Source organism: Amyelois transitella, chromosome 25, assembly GCF_032362555.1.
Source record: "Amyelois transitella isolate CPQ chromosome 25, ilAmyTran1.1, whole genome shotgun sequence".
Classification (NCBI taxonomy): Eukaryota; Metazoa; Arthropoda; class Insecta; order Lepidoptera; family Pyralidae; genus Amyelois; species Amyelois transitella.
This window is the reverse complement of record NC_083528.1, coordinates 3,092,960-3,110,292: the sequence shown is the minus strand read 5'-3', so window position 1 is coordinate 3,110,292 and position 17,333 is coordinate 3,092,960. Positions and strand designations below refer to the sequence as shown.

Genomic DNA, 17,333 nt, shown 5'->3' with positions numbered 1-17,333 from the left:
GAAATCAGCATCACAATACAACTATATAATTAATTATCAGCACTTTGCTAAATTACAACGTTTAAACACTTTGAGCAACAAGGGACGATTTCCTACATAGTTGGTAGTGTAACTAGTTTTAAACGTTCTCAGAAATCCAAGTTGGGAATTCGAGATGTTTATTATTCACGAGAATTCTGTCTCTATAAATTATTTGCTCGAGTTCAGACAACCTCTGAAGTAGTAGTTTATAGCATAACCAGCGAAGATGAAAGTAATAACTATGGAAAAGAAACTGAAAGTGTTGCCAGGTAGCGAAGAAAAACAAAGTGTATGCCAGCGGTTTGTCTGTATCAAGGTAAACGCTTATAAGCTAAATATAACTTATAACAATGTCTCTGAACCTCATCATAGTAAGTCATTTAACAAATGACTGGCCTCCCGATGCTTGTTTCTGTTTTACCACGTGATAAAGACTTTTGTGTGTGCAGGTGGTCTGTCTGGCCATAGCTTATGTCAAAAAATTCGGCAGACGAGACCCCTAAGCATAACAGTCTACAAGATGAATGCAATGTCGAACTACTTGAAACTAAAAAAAAACTCGTTCCAGACAAATACTGATCACGCAATACGCATGTTACACGTGGGGCAAAACCCTTGTTGTAAATCCCCTTTAATTTCCGATCAACGCAAAATAGTCTTTATGTGGATGATTATAAAGACTTTGTATGACAACTGCAGTACGCCCCTGATATGGATTACTGCAAGCAGTGCATTCGCGGGGTGCACCACGATCGATACAGCGAAATATTTGGGCTTGCATTTAGTTTCTGGGCATGGCTACTGTATGGTTTGGGTTTCTTTGTTCTTTATTACTTTTAAATTAACTGTTGTGAATATTTCTCATTTTAATAAAATGGATTTTACGTTTAGGAGATGGGATAACAAGTTGTAACTACCTATGAATTTTACCTTCATTAATTAGAAATTCAGTTAATTGTATCATTTGAGTCTTGTGACTTTTGGCATGCTTTTGAGTAAAACTAGTTCGATATATCTTTACTAGATACCTACGACCTCATAATCGCTTTAATTTTTATGATTGTCGAGTCGATAATAGACATAATATCATCCTTTCCTGAGTAGATCAGTAGTGTAGATAAGTCTATAGAATAGACCCGTTATTAAGTATCTGCTTGACTATGGAATTGAGAATGTCATAGTGACAGGTTGCTAGCCCCATTGCGTAAAAAAGCATCTTAATTTCATAGACTTTCCCTTACCGAAAGTTTCGCCTGCCTAAATGAGCGCATTCTGCCTTTAATTACTTCGTTTACAAGTCTATGCAAAATCGCTCAAAAAAAGAGGAAGCGAAAGTGGAGACGAGCCATGCCTAATTTAGATGAATAACTTGAGGTTAAACGATTTTCTTTGTATGGAGATAAGTACTCGTGAAAGATTTTTAATTATGACAACCATACAAACATATTTTCACATCTGTATCCCTTCCGGATTTGCATGTCAAAATCCGGGACGTTCTGGTGAAAGGTCAGGTCACTTGTAACCTAAACCGACAAAACTGCATAAAAGATCAAAAAAGATAAAGCAATAATGAGAAGCAGGTGGATAGATTCAGTCCCTGCCTACCCTTCCGAAAAGGAACTTGAACCTAATTAATATATTATGTAAGGACCTTCACTTTCAATACACCACAACTATCTATTAAGGATGCATTACAAATGGCGTTTGTCCGAACTGATCCCCATATTAATTGCGTAATTATACCAATTTAACTAACTATCAATAACACACGCGGTGTCTATATATTACAAAAATAATGAAAGAATGGAACCATTACTATTTTCTTGGCACTGTTTGATAAATAAATATTTTAAATAGAAAGAAAGGGTTTGTTTGCACGTTTTTCATTTAAAACCACGGAACCACGGTCTGAAAGAAATTGTGCATACACATATAGTGAATAGTATGGAGAATTGAGATAGGGCACTTTTTGCGCGGGCGATAACAAGTAACATATAAATCATTCTGAACATGACTTTGGGTAAGTTCCATTAAATATTTTTATCTCGTAAATGCACGTGTGTCTTCGATTTGAAATTGTATCAGTTTTTTTCTATATTTTCTGTATTATTTTTACATACATAATATATATTCTTACATAAAAATGAAAGTTATGACAATAAAGAAGTTATTTATCAAGGTTATTCAGGAAAAGGCTTACGAAGACCTTACGGACTCTTATTTCTTTGCTTTTATCCTTTGATTGCCCAAAATGTTATTGTTTTTTTATATATTAAATTAGACCATATTCCAACTTTTGCTTTATTTTCTTGTCGCATGTTTATAAATGCCATGTTAATTTCGGGAGAACAAAAGAATTTCTAGGTAAGCCAATTTAGATATTTTCACAAAATCGCGAAGGAAGATGAATTCTATTGACGCTCATGTAAATTCCAATGCGTTAAATTCAAAGCAAACTAAGTCAGGTTATTAGTTCCAATAAGTTAAAATAAACTACCTGCACAAAAGCTAAATATCAGTTTATTAACTACATTTTAACATCCATGCGCTAGAGTAAAAATTTTTAGCGCATGTTAAAATCACGAATCTAATTTAGCCAGATGCGACACTAAAGGCAATAAATGAACACTAATTAAGTCTTGACACTCGGTCTAAAACTCTGACGAAGCCGTAGTCAAGAGCATTGGATTTGCATACATTTTAATATGCACTTTGAACTTGTAACTAAAAGAGAGCTGCTACGTAAATAGACGACATTATAATAAAGTTGTCAGAGGGGTTCATGAAGTCAACTTATATCATTTTAAATTAAAAATTTTAAGATAAAGTTGTCGTAAGGATGAAGGGAAACAATAGAAGAAAAAATATAAGCATGTAGTTACTTATATTGTTTTGTAACTTTTACTCTTATGGTGCAATAAAGAGTTTTATCTATCTATCATGTATCCTACCTATGCAAAATTTTATAGGTAATAAATTGTGGATGTGTGTGTTTTGTTCACGTAAAAACTATGGCACGAATTTTGTTGTATAGTAGACGTAAATAATATATAGCCTCGAAAAACATATGTACTTTTTATTCCACAAATTCGCTCTGTTTAGTTAATATACATATATAAATAATCAAAGGTATTTGATAACCCTAATCTGTTATAACTAATCTTAAATTGTAAAACATTTACTCCCATCAAAACGTTATATTTATGGTTATTTCACAATAACTCATTAAGGTTTTATAGCAAACGTTGCATTCTCTATGTTTTGTTATGGTCTGTGAACTAAAATAATTTGTGGTCGGGGACCCTGCAGCGACGGCGGCTGGGTGCTAGAATATTTAGCGAAAGCTACGACAGACGTTTAACAGACAAGACAAAGCACGCTTTTGGTAACAAGCTCTGGGTTACATCGCTTGGAATTCAGGTTCAATTTGATGTAAGTAGTTCTACAATGTCATTCGTTCTGTCATCTGTTATTTTGTTTATTTATTTTTGCAAATGTTTATTATCTATAAAGTGAAACAAATTTAGTAATGTAGTGCTATTTATTTTTATATTAGGTACTGTGCTATAATTTTTTATTAAATTACTTATTTTTTTTGACAGGGCAATGCTGATAATGTTCGAATTAAAACTTGTGAAAATCTTCTAAGCGTTCGAGTAGGAAATTAAGAACATTTTTTTTCTGTTTGAGCTATCTAGCCTCATTTCCATTATTAGCCCATACCGCGAAACATGGTCTTCCAGTCTTTTTGGGACAGATGGCTCTGTCTACCCCGTAAGGGATAAAGCTATTTTTACCAAGGTAATTCCAAACAAGAATGATCGATATTTGGTTATTCCTTTTCTATAAGCCGCCTTGTCATTCGAGCTTATATGTCATGTCCGCCCTTCCCTTACTCTGCCATGTTGGAAGACATATTGAGCCCAATAATACGACGCACGTGGTATCTTCTGCCTCAATGATTAACATTTCAACGCCCTTAGTCTATTTCGGGTAGTAAAGTCATATTCAGAGATTTATGTTCTTTATTATAAGAATCATTCATACATTTATCACGGCTTTATCGCGCGGAGTAGATCTCCATTGTAACTGGCATGTGTCCGTTCATGATTCATTTTACGAGGTAGGACAGAAAGCTAGAGACGCGAGAAATTATTATATAAAGTTTTGACGTAATAAAGAATTAACAAATTACACGTTACCAAACCACACAAGATTTTATCGCGCTTGCTAATGAAATTGCAAAATAAAAGAATACAACGTAATGACTCAAGATTTTTAGATTAGAAGGCCTAACAAATTGATGAAAGTGTGAAGTGGACACGTAGGTGTCGAAACACGAAAACAACTGGGTTGATAACCACACGCAACAACCTCTATTAATTTACGAATTTCTTCGATCAAACATAAAAACGAAATCAAGCCTCTTTCTCAGAGCGTTAGACAGCTCTTTCCCGATCATTCGCCAGGACACTCCTAGACGGATATATGATAATAATAATATTTTTTATTTATTCGATTGAAAACTCATTGTATGAAAATCAAAGATATGGCAATTGCGATAGAAGCTCTTTAACATTGGAAATAAATACATCCGTTTGTAACAAGCGTAAATTTATTGTACCTTTTACATTTCATCAACCGAGACGAATGACTATCAGTCCTCATTGTTGTATATTGGGCGTTAAATTGAATTCTTTTAGATTTATAGAGGTCAATACTTTAGCTTTGTAAATGCAGTGGACAGATTAAAGATACGTAATGTTGAAGCAACCAATACTGGAGGACATATGGTTAAGTATCTAAATGTTTTTATAAGAAAATAGTTTTATAGTTATTAAGGCATTTAGTTATTTCTCTAGCAGTCCATCATCAATTAAACATGTTTTTCGTAATTGTAATTCTTGAAACTCTAAGTTACTAGTTATAAAGTAAATTGGATTTTACAAAAGTTCTACGAAGTCATAGATTTGTTTTTTAAATATTCTAATAAGTATTTTCTACTTAACTTTCAATCGAATAAAAACAAGAAGAGTGTATCAAAGCTTTACTTTGATATCAAAAGCTTTGAAAAGGAATCGTAAGCTCTAAAAGATTTAATCACGAATCACGATTCGGAGCGAGTGCAGTGGCCGCGGCCATGATTCATCTGTCAAGTGCATACGGGTGCAACGATGCACCAGATTTAGACGGAGATAACATCATTTTGGTAAGAAAATAACGAGATTTAAGAATAGTCACATCACAAAAAGTATAAAATAATGGGGCAGTCTTACTTATATTGTAAATGCGAAAATTTAGATGTGTGTGTGTGTCTGTCACTTCACGCAAACATGTAACTAACGGATTATGATAAAATTAAGTACACAGATAAATTATAACCTGGAATAATACATAAAATACTATATGACTTATACATTCGATCGTCAAATAAGTAAAAGTAGCATAGGAACTATTGATGCAAAACGAAGGAATACAAATGCGTAATTCAAAATCTGAAGAAACAGTTTCCTATATTTTTCTTTTTTAACATAGGTATCAATATCTTACGCATACGCCAAACTGCTCCATTATTCATACATATCTCCTCTCACGGATTTACTGGAAGAGAATTGAAATAAGGAGCATCTTTGTACTGAATTTTATTCATTAATGCTCCTGTATTTTCGTTTTGTGTGCATATATAAATAAAAATAAATAGATACTTATTAGCTTCTCAGGAAAAATCGTGAAGCGTGATGATAGCAATTTTTAAAAACATATACTAAATCTTTTTATATCCGTACCTTTGTTCAATAGGGCCCTTATAAAGTATGAATGACACTTCTGCACCGCTATTATTTTATGTTTCAATGGTTTATTTATATTTAGATGCAGACGGTGGTAAATCTTAGGCGCATAATGTTTACAAACTAGTAACGTAAACATTGAGGTTTTAGGAAAAATAGGGAATTTGAAACAATAACATTAATATAAGATTGAGTATGATACTTACTAGGTATTTCAGACACATAACGGTCTTTTACATGACTTTTCCAAGGAGACATTATGCAAAGACGCGTGAATAAGACTATTCTAATACCATTCTAATAATTTATCCATTTTCTATCCGTCCTGGGTGAGTAGTACCTACACAGATACCTGGACTATGAACTGACTGCGAGTTGATCGGAATTAACAAGGGTAATATTATAAATTATGAAAAAAAATTGTACCCTCAATGTCAAAGGTAAATTGTCCGTTACGGCTTTTAGACTTCGGAAAGTTTAGAGTTTCCTGGCGTCCGTCAGTTTCAAGGCGAAGTTCTTTGGATAGCAATTCACGCATAAAATATTGAACTTCTTATCGGAGTTTCAAAGAAAATATTATTTCAGCGCTTGGGTTGATTTCAAATGTTTCGCTTTTCAAACTGTTTCAATTTTTGTTGGAAGTTTTATTGAGCAAGAAATTTACAGGCTGACGCTTGAATTTAAGCCCTTAATGCAATGTAATCAAGATTTAGGTACAGATTTTTTTGAACAATAATTATTAATTTTTATGTATCGAAGCTCCTCTCGCGTATCACGTTAAAGCATAACTTCCAATTTTGGAAAATCCTATCTTAATGCACCCTTAGACCACATAAGGAACCCACGTGCCAAATTCAAATCTCAAGACTCAGCGATTTGGGCTGCGCAAGAGAGTCATTGTCAACATAAGATATGTGTCAAGAACAAGGTTATGTTTAGACGTCGCAAAAGTTTTATTAAAAATAGTCGAATAACCAAAAGCTTCTCAGAACAATAAAACTGCGCCAGCGCATAACGGCATAACCGCGTAAAATTAAAAATCGAGTCATCGCCGTCTGTGGGAGCCGCTCACTAAATATGGATACCAACGCGATGTTCAAATTGGACCTTTTCGCGGGATTGAAACGAAACGCGAATGTGTGAATGAGTTGCTATTTTAAGAAACATCATTTTGATTGAGCAGATGAAAATTATTAGACTTGAATAAATGTTTTATGAAATAACATATTCTTTTCATAGGAAACAATGTTTACAGATATATAAACAAACTTTTAGAATTTGTTGATTATCAAAAAAAAACAAGTATAATAAATAAAATCTGCGGTGCTTTTGGTTCTTACGGCTTCAAATACTCTACTATAAAAATAAAACTGTTTATTAAGTAGGTAGTAAGGAATAGTGAAATGCATGTCAATAGCAACAACTGAAAATTAATTTTTCGTTGTAATTTCTTACACGGTAAAAAAAAACATTATTATTGATATTTCACTACCGTTAACCTACATAGATAACTGACAAAGGTAAGTGTAACTCACTTACCATTATTTAGTATCATAAGATAAGATAAGAATTCCTCGAGGTTCACTTGTCGGCATCGTACTGAAACCAAGGCAATCTTCTTACGAGACCATGTGGTAATAGGTGCATAAATCCTATTAATTTATCACTAAACGTCATGTTTAATCACCGGATTCAGCCACAAGGTTATTAGCCTTGACCATACTAAACAATGTTTAAAAAAATCTTTATTTGTAACATTGTGTGCCGTGTGGTTCCCGGCACCAATAAAAAAAAGTATAGGACCACTCCATCTCGTCCCATGGATGTAGTAAAAGGCGACTAAGGGACAGGCTAATAAACTTGGGATTCTTCTTTAGGGCGATGGGCTAGCAACCTGTCACTATTTGAATCTCAATTCTTTCATTAAGCAAAACAGCTGAACTTGGCCTATCAGTCTTTTCAAGGCTGTTGACTCTGTCTACCTTGCAAGGGATATAGACGTGATTATATGTATGTATGTATGTTTGTAACATTCAGTTATGTGAGTCTTGCATTATTACTTGAATGAAAATCTGATATTTCCGGAAAATCTTCCAATTTGTTTTTCTTCTAAGACTAATTTTTGTTTAGTTCTGATTTTATTTATGCAACGACTTATGTGTTTTTAGTTTAAATTTTCGCGCGCGTTTCACGTCAATCTGCCTGATGATAAGCGAGATGTACGCAAGCCCACATGACTAGTCACTCTTGACTTGAAAGTGTCTAAGTAAGATTGTTCGGTATAATTGTGTCTTTGTAGCTACCGAGATTTTAATGGCCCGTTGAGAATGCACTACAGAACTTTCTGCAACATTATTCTGTTACAGCACCTTAAAGTTTTTGTTAAAAGCGAAACTAGGTTTAAGAAGCCGAAGACTAACTCTAGAAAGCTAAAACTAAGTCAGTACCCAAGTAATCCAGTATATTTCACTCAGTTGTAATGGAACCATTTTGCGAGATGCCCTGCCCTGCTTTCAACTTGCGCAATTTATTTGCGGAAAGGGTAAGTTGGACACTAATGAGGCTTGGATTTGTTTTTTTTCTTCAGCATTAATCCTCTTTTATTCGACAATGCACTTAAAAGTTACCAGGAATAAAGGCTTAATTCTTTGAGAAAGACTACATTATCTCTCGTCTCTGCACGTTTTTCATTGACATCATAGAAAAATACTAATTTCATAATATCATCAGTCTTGTTCCTATAGGTTACCTCCCGATGTTTTCCCTCACCGTAAGAGCATCAGTTAGTATTCAAACTAACTATAGTTTTAATATAGTTTGAAACTATAGTTAGTTTGAATACTAACTGATGCTCTTACGTACATTAGTATGTACATAAATTTCGAAAATAGTCATTGGTACGGTCGCGTTCATAATTGCAGTCATAGTTCGCAAAACTTTATAGCTTGCACTCACCGCTATCACTCACACATTCACACAAATAACACAATAAACAACAAGCGGTAAAGCGTTGGGTAACGCGCCATCAAGAAGAGGGTAGTGTAAGTAAAAGTCGCCGCGCAGCGACCGTCGTCCGCTAATCAACACAGCGACACGCCACACAGCGGAGATCCATGGTGGAACAGTACGAAAATAATGGCTTCATACCGACCAGAACATTTGCGGAACAGTTCGACACATCAGTGGTTACTGTTCGTCGAGTTTGCACCGTGAGGGACTACACCACAGACAGCCAGCAAGAAAGCCGTATTTATCCAAAATAAATAAGCAAAAACATTTTGAATTTGCTCGGCAGTATTTGGATTTTGACTGGAAAAAGCAATATTTACGGACGAAAAGTTCGTTTACGTCATCGCAACACGGTAGGCTTCATTTATGGCGAAGAAATGCAACTCGGTACGAAGAAAAAAAAATTTTGGCCCAAAGATGGAGTCTGGACGCATATCTATAAATATGTGGGGCTGGATGAGTGCTGCTGGACCTGGGGAACAGGTGTGGATAGGACGCGCTACAGCTGCTCATTATGTGCAAGTGCTGGAAGAAACCATGTTACCAACTGTGCGGTGTATTTATCCGATTGATGATATGCCAACAATATCATTTGTGCAAGACAACTGCCCTGTGCATCGAGTCCATATAGTGCGTGAAAGGTTCTGCCAGTTTATATTAAAACTACTAATTACTTAGATAGTGTTTTAAGGACAGCTTCAATATCTTTTCTTTATGAAAACGAATAATTAAGCTGTAACCTTAATAACAGGAGATAAGTAGATGATACAATTAGTGTAATATGCTGTATGTATAGCTTTATATAATCATCAATATGTAAACAAAACTATAGGTAAACTGTTTCAATAAAATTTACTAATTTTAATTATTGAATGTTTTATTTTGCTCCCTCTTGTTTAATATTTTTTGCTGATTTCCGTGTTTGAAGACACGGGTATTGTAATTCTTAGATATCAGTTAGCTAGTTAGTCAGTTAGTTACTTAGTTCAAATGGCACCTTGAAACATTAAAAATTGTCAGTAACACGAATTTTTTTTTTAAAGTCAAAAAACATCCTTGAATAATTTCGGAATCCAAGTAACGCTAGTAACTAGAACAAGCGAGTGTGAGCAAGCGAGATTATCTAATATATCTTAGATCTCACTTGCTCACACGAAGTAATAAAATTGCTACCCAATCACTTTCAAAGGAACCACTACCTATGTTAGGGTCGTGTGCAGACAAACTTTCAACCTTATTGAAATGACATAAGTCTGGCAGTCGCAGGCTTCCCTCTATAGGCAAATCTTATGCAAATAATCTCAAATAATGAGAGACGACGATATCTCGATCGACAATTATCGGGCCCAGTTCGGCCATCGTTGATTACCGTCTCTTTCTGTTTTGTTATGTTATATGTCATAGAATAATAAACTGTTTTACTTAGTAGTCATTGGTATTAAAGACCGTATTCATTTGATGGAATATTTATTCTTTAAAATATGCATGTGTGTGTGTATCTAGTGGAACCACAGTGCACGCTATTTTAACCCGTAAGAATTTTAAAACTATGACTGCAGATATGAACGCGATCGTACATGGCCGAGGTGGGAATCATTTTACCGATTCGACCACCGACGGTCTTAAATAGTCCTCTAGGCTAATTTCGTAAACCTCTTCAAAATATATCGCCACACTACTGAAAACTAATCGTAAATAATTCATTTTTGCTAAGTAAGTACCATGTATGATACAAAAGTGACACTTGTTAATATTATCCTTAATAAATAAATATATACGGGACAAATTACACAGATTGAGTTAGCCTCGAAGTAAGTTCGAAACTTGGGTTACGAGATACTTACTCATATTTTATTATAAATACTTATTAGATAAACATCCAAGACCCAGGCCAATCAGAAAAAGTTCTTTTCTCATCATGCCCTGGCCGGGATTCGAACCCAGCACCTCCCCAGTGTCACAGACAAGCGTATTACCGCTGCGCCACAGAGGCCGTCATAGTTAGTATATAATATATAGTTAATAGTAATAACCATTCTTGCATTGGGGTAAATAATCTCTTCAGTAATTTCAATGTGACGACGTTGCAATGTAAAACGTGACGGCAATACCTTCAGAGACTCTTTTATTATGAGCACTCCATTTCTTCGACGACGTCAGACTTTGATTCATAGAAGGGCAATGCTGCAATTACTTTAAAGTGCGTTTTATTTATTGAATTTTATACATGATGCATTATAAATTTGTTTTTTTTATACTTTTTAGTAAAAGATTCTTATAGGGTGTAGATTCGACATCAGGAAGTAGAGATAGTGACGAGGTTGACCTACAAAATCTCTTGCTTTTTTTATCACTACCACTAACCATCGTAGACGCAAGGTCAATAAGCTTTTTTAAAACAGAATTTTCAAAATTTTCATCATCCAAATAAGAGACGAACTTTATCAATAGGTAGCTATTTTTGATAAATAAAATATAATCAAATTGAGTTAAAACCAAATTTACCCGAAGAAAGTTATCACACCTCATAACACAGATGTCAGCAACATCGCTTAATACTATTTGCAGGCCAATTATAATCACGTGCTTCAACACCTAATTGGCGTGGTCTTTTTTGCGGGCGTGAAAACGATAATCGGCTTGTTAATCATTGTGATCATTATGAATTTGCTTGAAGTGATTTAATAGGACGCCAAGAGTACGAGTTATGCGTATACGAAGATAATTAAACTCTGTTTAATTGTGTTTAACTTCTAGAAAGACGACGACGTGGCTAAAAATATTAGATCTTGTGATTTGCCAAGTAATGTAAATGTTTTTAAAACTTAATACTATACGAATGCAAATGTAATACCAATAAAAGCGACACCACACTCACGAGTTATAGATGTTTAATATGGACAGTACACTCCATATTTGTACCTTCTGGTTGTATTAAATATCTATTGGTCCTCACGATGTATTAATATAAGATGCACTGAGGAGGTCAAGAAACATACACCAGCATTTGTAATTTAATCTTAGCAAGCAAGATCACCATAAGCTCTATCTTGGCTACACAGAACAACAATCAATCCCAGAACACCAGACAAATACTTATCTGTGAAAACCCACAATGTACAATCATGAACGCACGTCTAAGTAATAGGTCAGTCGGCCTGTTCCGCCTGATTGTAGTAGATTTATCACCAATGCTCTTTATTGCTCTGACCAAACCAAACACAGGTCGCCCGATACATTTCGGAGTGTTTGGAGTTAGAACTCGATATATCCAGGTTGATACAAAGCGGCCTGTGGAAGCGGCTAAAGCTTCCAATGAAATAATCAGGCTTCTAGCATGTGGGCTGGTTACTAATTTATCCCAGAATTATGCATGATCAATGCCAGAGGCTGAGATACGATAACAAAGAGCAAACATGTACAGTGCAATATAATACAAGTCAACTCTTCATTGCATCACAATAAATTAATTTATAAGTATTATAAACATAGCAGCAAAAGGCTATGCTATAGAGTTCTCGATACGTTAAAGTAATCAATTCTGAATGTCTGGCCAAGTCAGTCTGAGTTAATTTAACGACACTTCTCACTCTACAAATCAGTAAACACTACTTTACTGAATGATGAAAACGCAGACTTCTTGGAGTAGTAGTTGAAATACGCTATTGCTTTCCTACAGCATGTCTCTTTTTTGGGCAGAATACATTTCAAGCTTTTTCAAAATTATAACAGAAACGGTTGTAACGGGATTTTTATTTTACGCGAACATAGCCGCGGACATATGCTAGCAATTAATAAAGATGTAGTATTAGATCACCCTTGCAAAAATTTTGATCTGAAACTATCCCATGAAAAAGCCTAAAAGAATAGGAGGATTATTTCGATTGTGCCCGTGCCGGCAAATTTGTCAATGTTCTGTAGTCCACCGACTTACTTCATAGCACACTAGCACATTTTATTATTCTAGGTCCTCATTTATTGTTATACCTTGACATAGCCTTTTTCTATTTCAGTGGTGTAATTATATTGATTGTCTGGAATTTCCGTGATTATTTATCTGGTTGCGCAGCAATTTTACAAGACTTTCAGCTCGTATATGAAGTTCACCCGCATGATAAAGTAATGAGTTTTTAAAATGAGTTCCGAAAAATTGGTATAAAATTTATTGCTCAACTTTAACCACCTTGCCACGCTAGAAACTAGTATTTCAACTACTTACATATTACGTTGTCATGTCTGCAACGGACTTAGTGTCAAGCTCTCAGCATGTTTTCAGCTTCAGCTAGAATATCAAACTTTACCTGAACGGTCCTTCTTAACGACAGCATTTTTTTTTGAATTTTTGAAACGTCGTCTTACCGTTTCTGAGTGTTCGTATAAAATAACTGGGCTGGAGACATTTTTCAGTTTAAATGTTGAAAGTACAAGATTAATGCCATGCCAAGAATTTACGGTGGCAGTGTTACTTCAACTTAATATACCACGGTATTTATTTTAAGCTTATTTCTTGGCAAGTAGTGACATTTTGTGCATGCCTTGATATATATTTTTGGTATATCATTATTCCTTGTGTGATATATTTTTAAGCCTTCTTTTAAGGCAATATTAAACCATTTGCTATTGACGTAAGAACCTGACAAAGCTATGTGCCTTTAAACGGCAAATTATCAGAAAAAAACTATTATTTGTGGGACATTAAGCTTCCGATTATAATTCATACTTAAAATTATGACTTTCCTTGCACAACAGAATCAGTTTATTGCTAATGTGTATGAGATAGCAAAAAAAAAACATATTTCACTTAAGATTTTTTTTAAAGCTTTTTAAATCAGTTTTATAAATCAGTTTTACATTTGTTAAGAAATTTGGTTGGTGTTTATAAAGCCACCTAGCTCCTACAGATAAACTCGTACTGACGTATGTGGTAACTTTCATCATGGCTGTAGAACCGCCTATGTTAGGTAGAATTATCCTAATAATAAACACGAGTTAACAATATTAGCGTGCAATAATTGTGCCCTCTAGTGTAAATATGGCAGACCACAACCTATAAATTGCGTAAATCTACCACGATAAATGTTATAACTAGGCAAATATCTAGTGTTTCTGACATGAATACTACCTAATTCTTCTATCCTTACTTAATTACAAAGAGATACATTATAACAACTGGATATACAAGTGCTAATTATTGATTCAACTTGTGTTATTTGTGTATATATTTATTTATTTAACGTTTATCAAGAAACGTTAGCTTTTAAGGGAATTGTTCTTTTGACTCTTTGTGGTGAGATGATAATTTATTTGACAATGACGTTTGTTTTATTAAGTAAAACACAAATAACTTCCGTATTTCAATCCTCTGGAGCAGATCGAGTTACAACATTAACAACAGAAAATAAATTGAAAGAAAAACAATACTCTTCTGCTAGCAATTCGTCAATGCAAACATGAATGAAACAAGTACGTACTACTTCGCAAACAATTGAATGACGATGATGCAACAGCTATTACCTCGGCTACAGTATTGTTTATCCGGCCAAGTCTAATTGATCCCTCTTCTGACACAATTTATTCGTTAACAAAATTCTATATTCTCTGGTCGGGTAAACACCTGTTCCAATTTAATTAGAGCCGCGATACCTCCCAAGAGCTGTGTGTAAATAAGTTAGTTACGATGTGTCTAAGAGGTCAACATGACTTGGTCGTTTTATAAATCATACGGTCCTAAGATCGAGATCGTAATTCTATTCTATTGTAAACAGTTGAACTCTCACACGATTATCTATAATTGCACTTGACTTTTTTGGTCAAGAACGTTGTATTATTATCACAAACTTGTTTATTTTATAAAGCAATTTATTTTTGACCTTTATTGCAATCATAATGTTTTCAAACGTTGCGAGTATAAGAAATCTTGCGTTAAATTATGGTGTTCGAAACACTAACTCATATTAAGTTAACCAATTATTTTAATAAGGTGACGAAGTCTTCAAGTCTTTTAAATAAGTAAACGTCGTTCTTCTTTCTTCAAAGTAAAATTCTTCGCTTTCTTCCTTCAACAGCTCGACGTTTAGGTCCCACGTAAAGTTTATCAAGAACTCAACTCGGTGCAGGAAAATCGACGGAATTGAGTTCTTGACAGAATTCACATGTTTCCCTTAATTTCGGTAACTTGTTCATATTTTTCGATAGCTTGAGTTTGTGGTCGTGTCCTGCGAAAGAATTTTTAACGTTGCTTACAACTAAAGCTATCCTCCCTCATCTTATTCTGAAATGCCAAATATCGGTATCATCAACAGTTTTTTGTAAATAGCGAACCTTTTTTAAATATATTTATGTTCCAAAACCAAACAGTACCTTTGACCTGAGAATAAGAAAATGGCAATCCTGCTGTTATTTTAGCAGATTATTCAGGAATACAAGCGAAACATAATTTCGGAATATGCTTTCGGCTATGAAATTCACGGGATGTTTTAAATTAATTCGTGCTCAATGACTTGCTCTGCGAATTTCCAACTGAATACTTTAACAGTTCAGACAAATTGTGTGCCGTGCATAAATTTTATTCGCTAGCTTTGTATTGGGGTTTATGCTTTATGAGGATTTATAAAACTAGCTTCGTTTCCATATTTTTTTTATAATTTTAATAAAATTCATAAAGTTTAAGGTATGGCATGATATGTAAATGTACTTAACCGATCTTTTAATACTTTAGTGATCAATTTGAGCGAAATTAGTTTTTTAAAAATAAAAATAAAACAATTTGAGTGTTAGGTACACTAGGTACTGATAATTTATTTATTCTCAATAGCCACCCTTTTTTCAATACAGAGCTGTTTATAAAAACCTCTCTTCATAGGCACCGGGCATTTATTCACGCCGCATTTTTTAAAATGAGCTTCAAATGCATCGCCAAGACTTTCGTTAACTTACTTAAGTAGTTTTATTTTTCAGTATTTTAGACATTTATTTTAACTGAACCTTTTCTACATCAACCTGTATTATTGTATTGTGTGAAGTAGGTAAACAAAAATATCCGCAACAAGGTATGTTCAAATTTAGAGATACTTATAGGCATAGCCATGTACTCGTACCAAACTATATTATTTAGATTACTGAAAGCTATTTCAGAATAACTACAATGATCTACATTTATGTCACCGGAATTTAAAATTAAATAATTTCGACCCTACATAGAACTACTACTGTGCATCGATAACAATCTACAAAGGTCTTAATCTACATTCAGCTATCAAAGTCTTCACAATGCCAGATGCATCTTCACAACGTCATTACCCTCGTTTTGCGTCTCGGTTTAAAGCCAGAAGGTAATAAGACTGGTGATTTCACACCCAATGGTTACATAAAATAAGGAGATTATAGAAGAGACTGATGAATCTGGATGAAGCTAAAGTAATACGCAGGAATCATGGCAAGTGGAAAGATGTAGTCTCAGCGTACTACTCCGGAAAAGAGAAGTGTGTTGTGTTTTAAACAAAAGAATTAAAAAAGATTCGTGTGATTAAATGCGAGTTTGATTTGTGTTCAATATAGGACACTAAATGAAACAATACCAAACCAAAATTTCAGTAATTTGTACGTATGTAAGAAAAGATTTATGAAAAAGATTTCCTTTTTTAAATTTCGTTTCAAAAGGATGTTTGGGTCGTGCTTGTGTTAAAAGTTGTTCTTTATTTTAGAAGTCCAAACTTGCGGACGGTAGCTACTTTAAGAGTTATTTTATCCTGTACTCTGGTCATTTTGTGATTTACATGTAAACGGGTGCCGTTTTTGGGACACAGAGTGAAAACATCGTAAAACTTGTGCCATTTCTCTCACATGACACGGTAATTAGGATAATTATGTAACATTAACTTTATGGAAGTTAGTTCTGTATCTGTTTTTGTAGTGTTAATTTACGTAGGGCAATGCAATTAGTTGCAAAGGAGTGACGCGTTGTATAATAACCGAATATTTATCCCAGTGAATAAAATGATATAGGTCAGATGTTACATCTGCAGATGCCAGATGATCAACTGAATTCTTAAAATGATTTATACTTAATAGGAGTTAAGTAAGACATGTAAATGCCACTGAGGTTGATTGTGTCGTAAACGTTTCATCCTGGTAATATATTGTTCCTGTGGGATTGTGATTTACGGTTGAGTACTTTTAAGGAATAAGAAATATTTTTTGCTATTTATGGAAACCGCAGGTAAAATCTAAAAATTTGAATTTGGAATAATTTCGTATCGTAAGTATTCGAATAATCGAATTAAGCTACGTACACACAGAACCGTGGACTGCCAAAGAAGATTGGCTAATGTAGGTATCATATCTTCTTCTTATTTCTTCTTCTCTTAGGTCTTTTACCAAACCTTCAGGACTGGACCAACCCAATAGTTAGCCCAATGTGTACGCAGTTTTACATTACAAAGTCAGACCACGAATCAGTGCAGTGTGTCGTCGAACCCAAATTGCAATTTACGTCACGGCGCAGTACCGACAGTA

General features: G+C 34.3%; 1 protein-coding gene across 1 annotated transcript in view; it reads right to left on the bottom strand.

Moving 5' to 3' along the window:
* The window catches only part of LOC106138048 (IQ motif and SEC7 domain-containing protein 2), a 140,487-nt gene that overhangs the window by 117,986 nt on the left and 5,168 nt on the right, over nt 1-17,333 (bottom strand). The window lies entirely within an intron of this gene.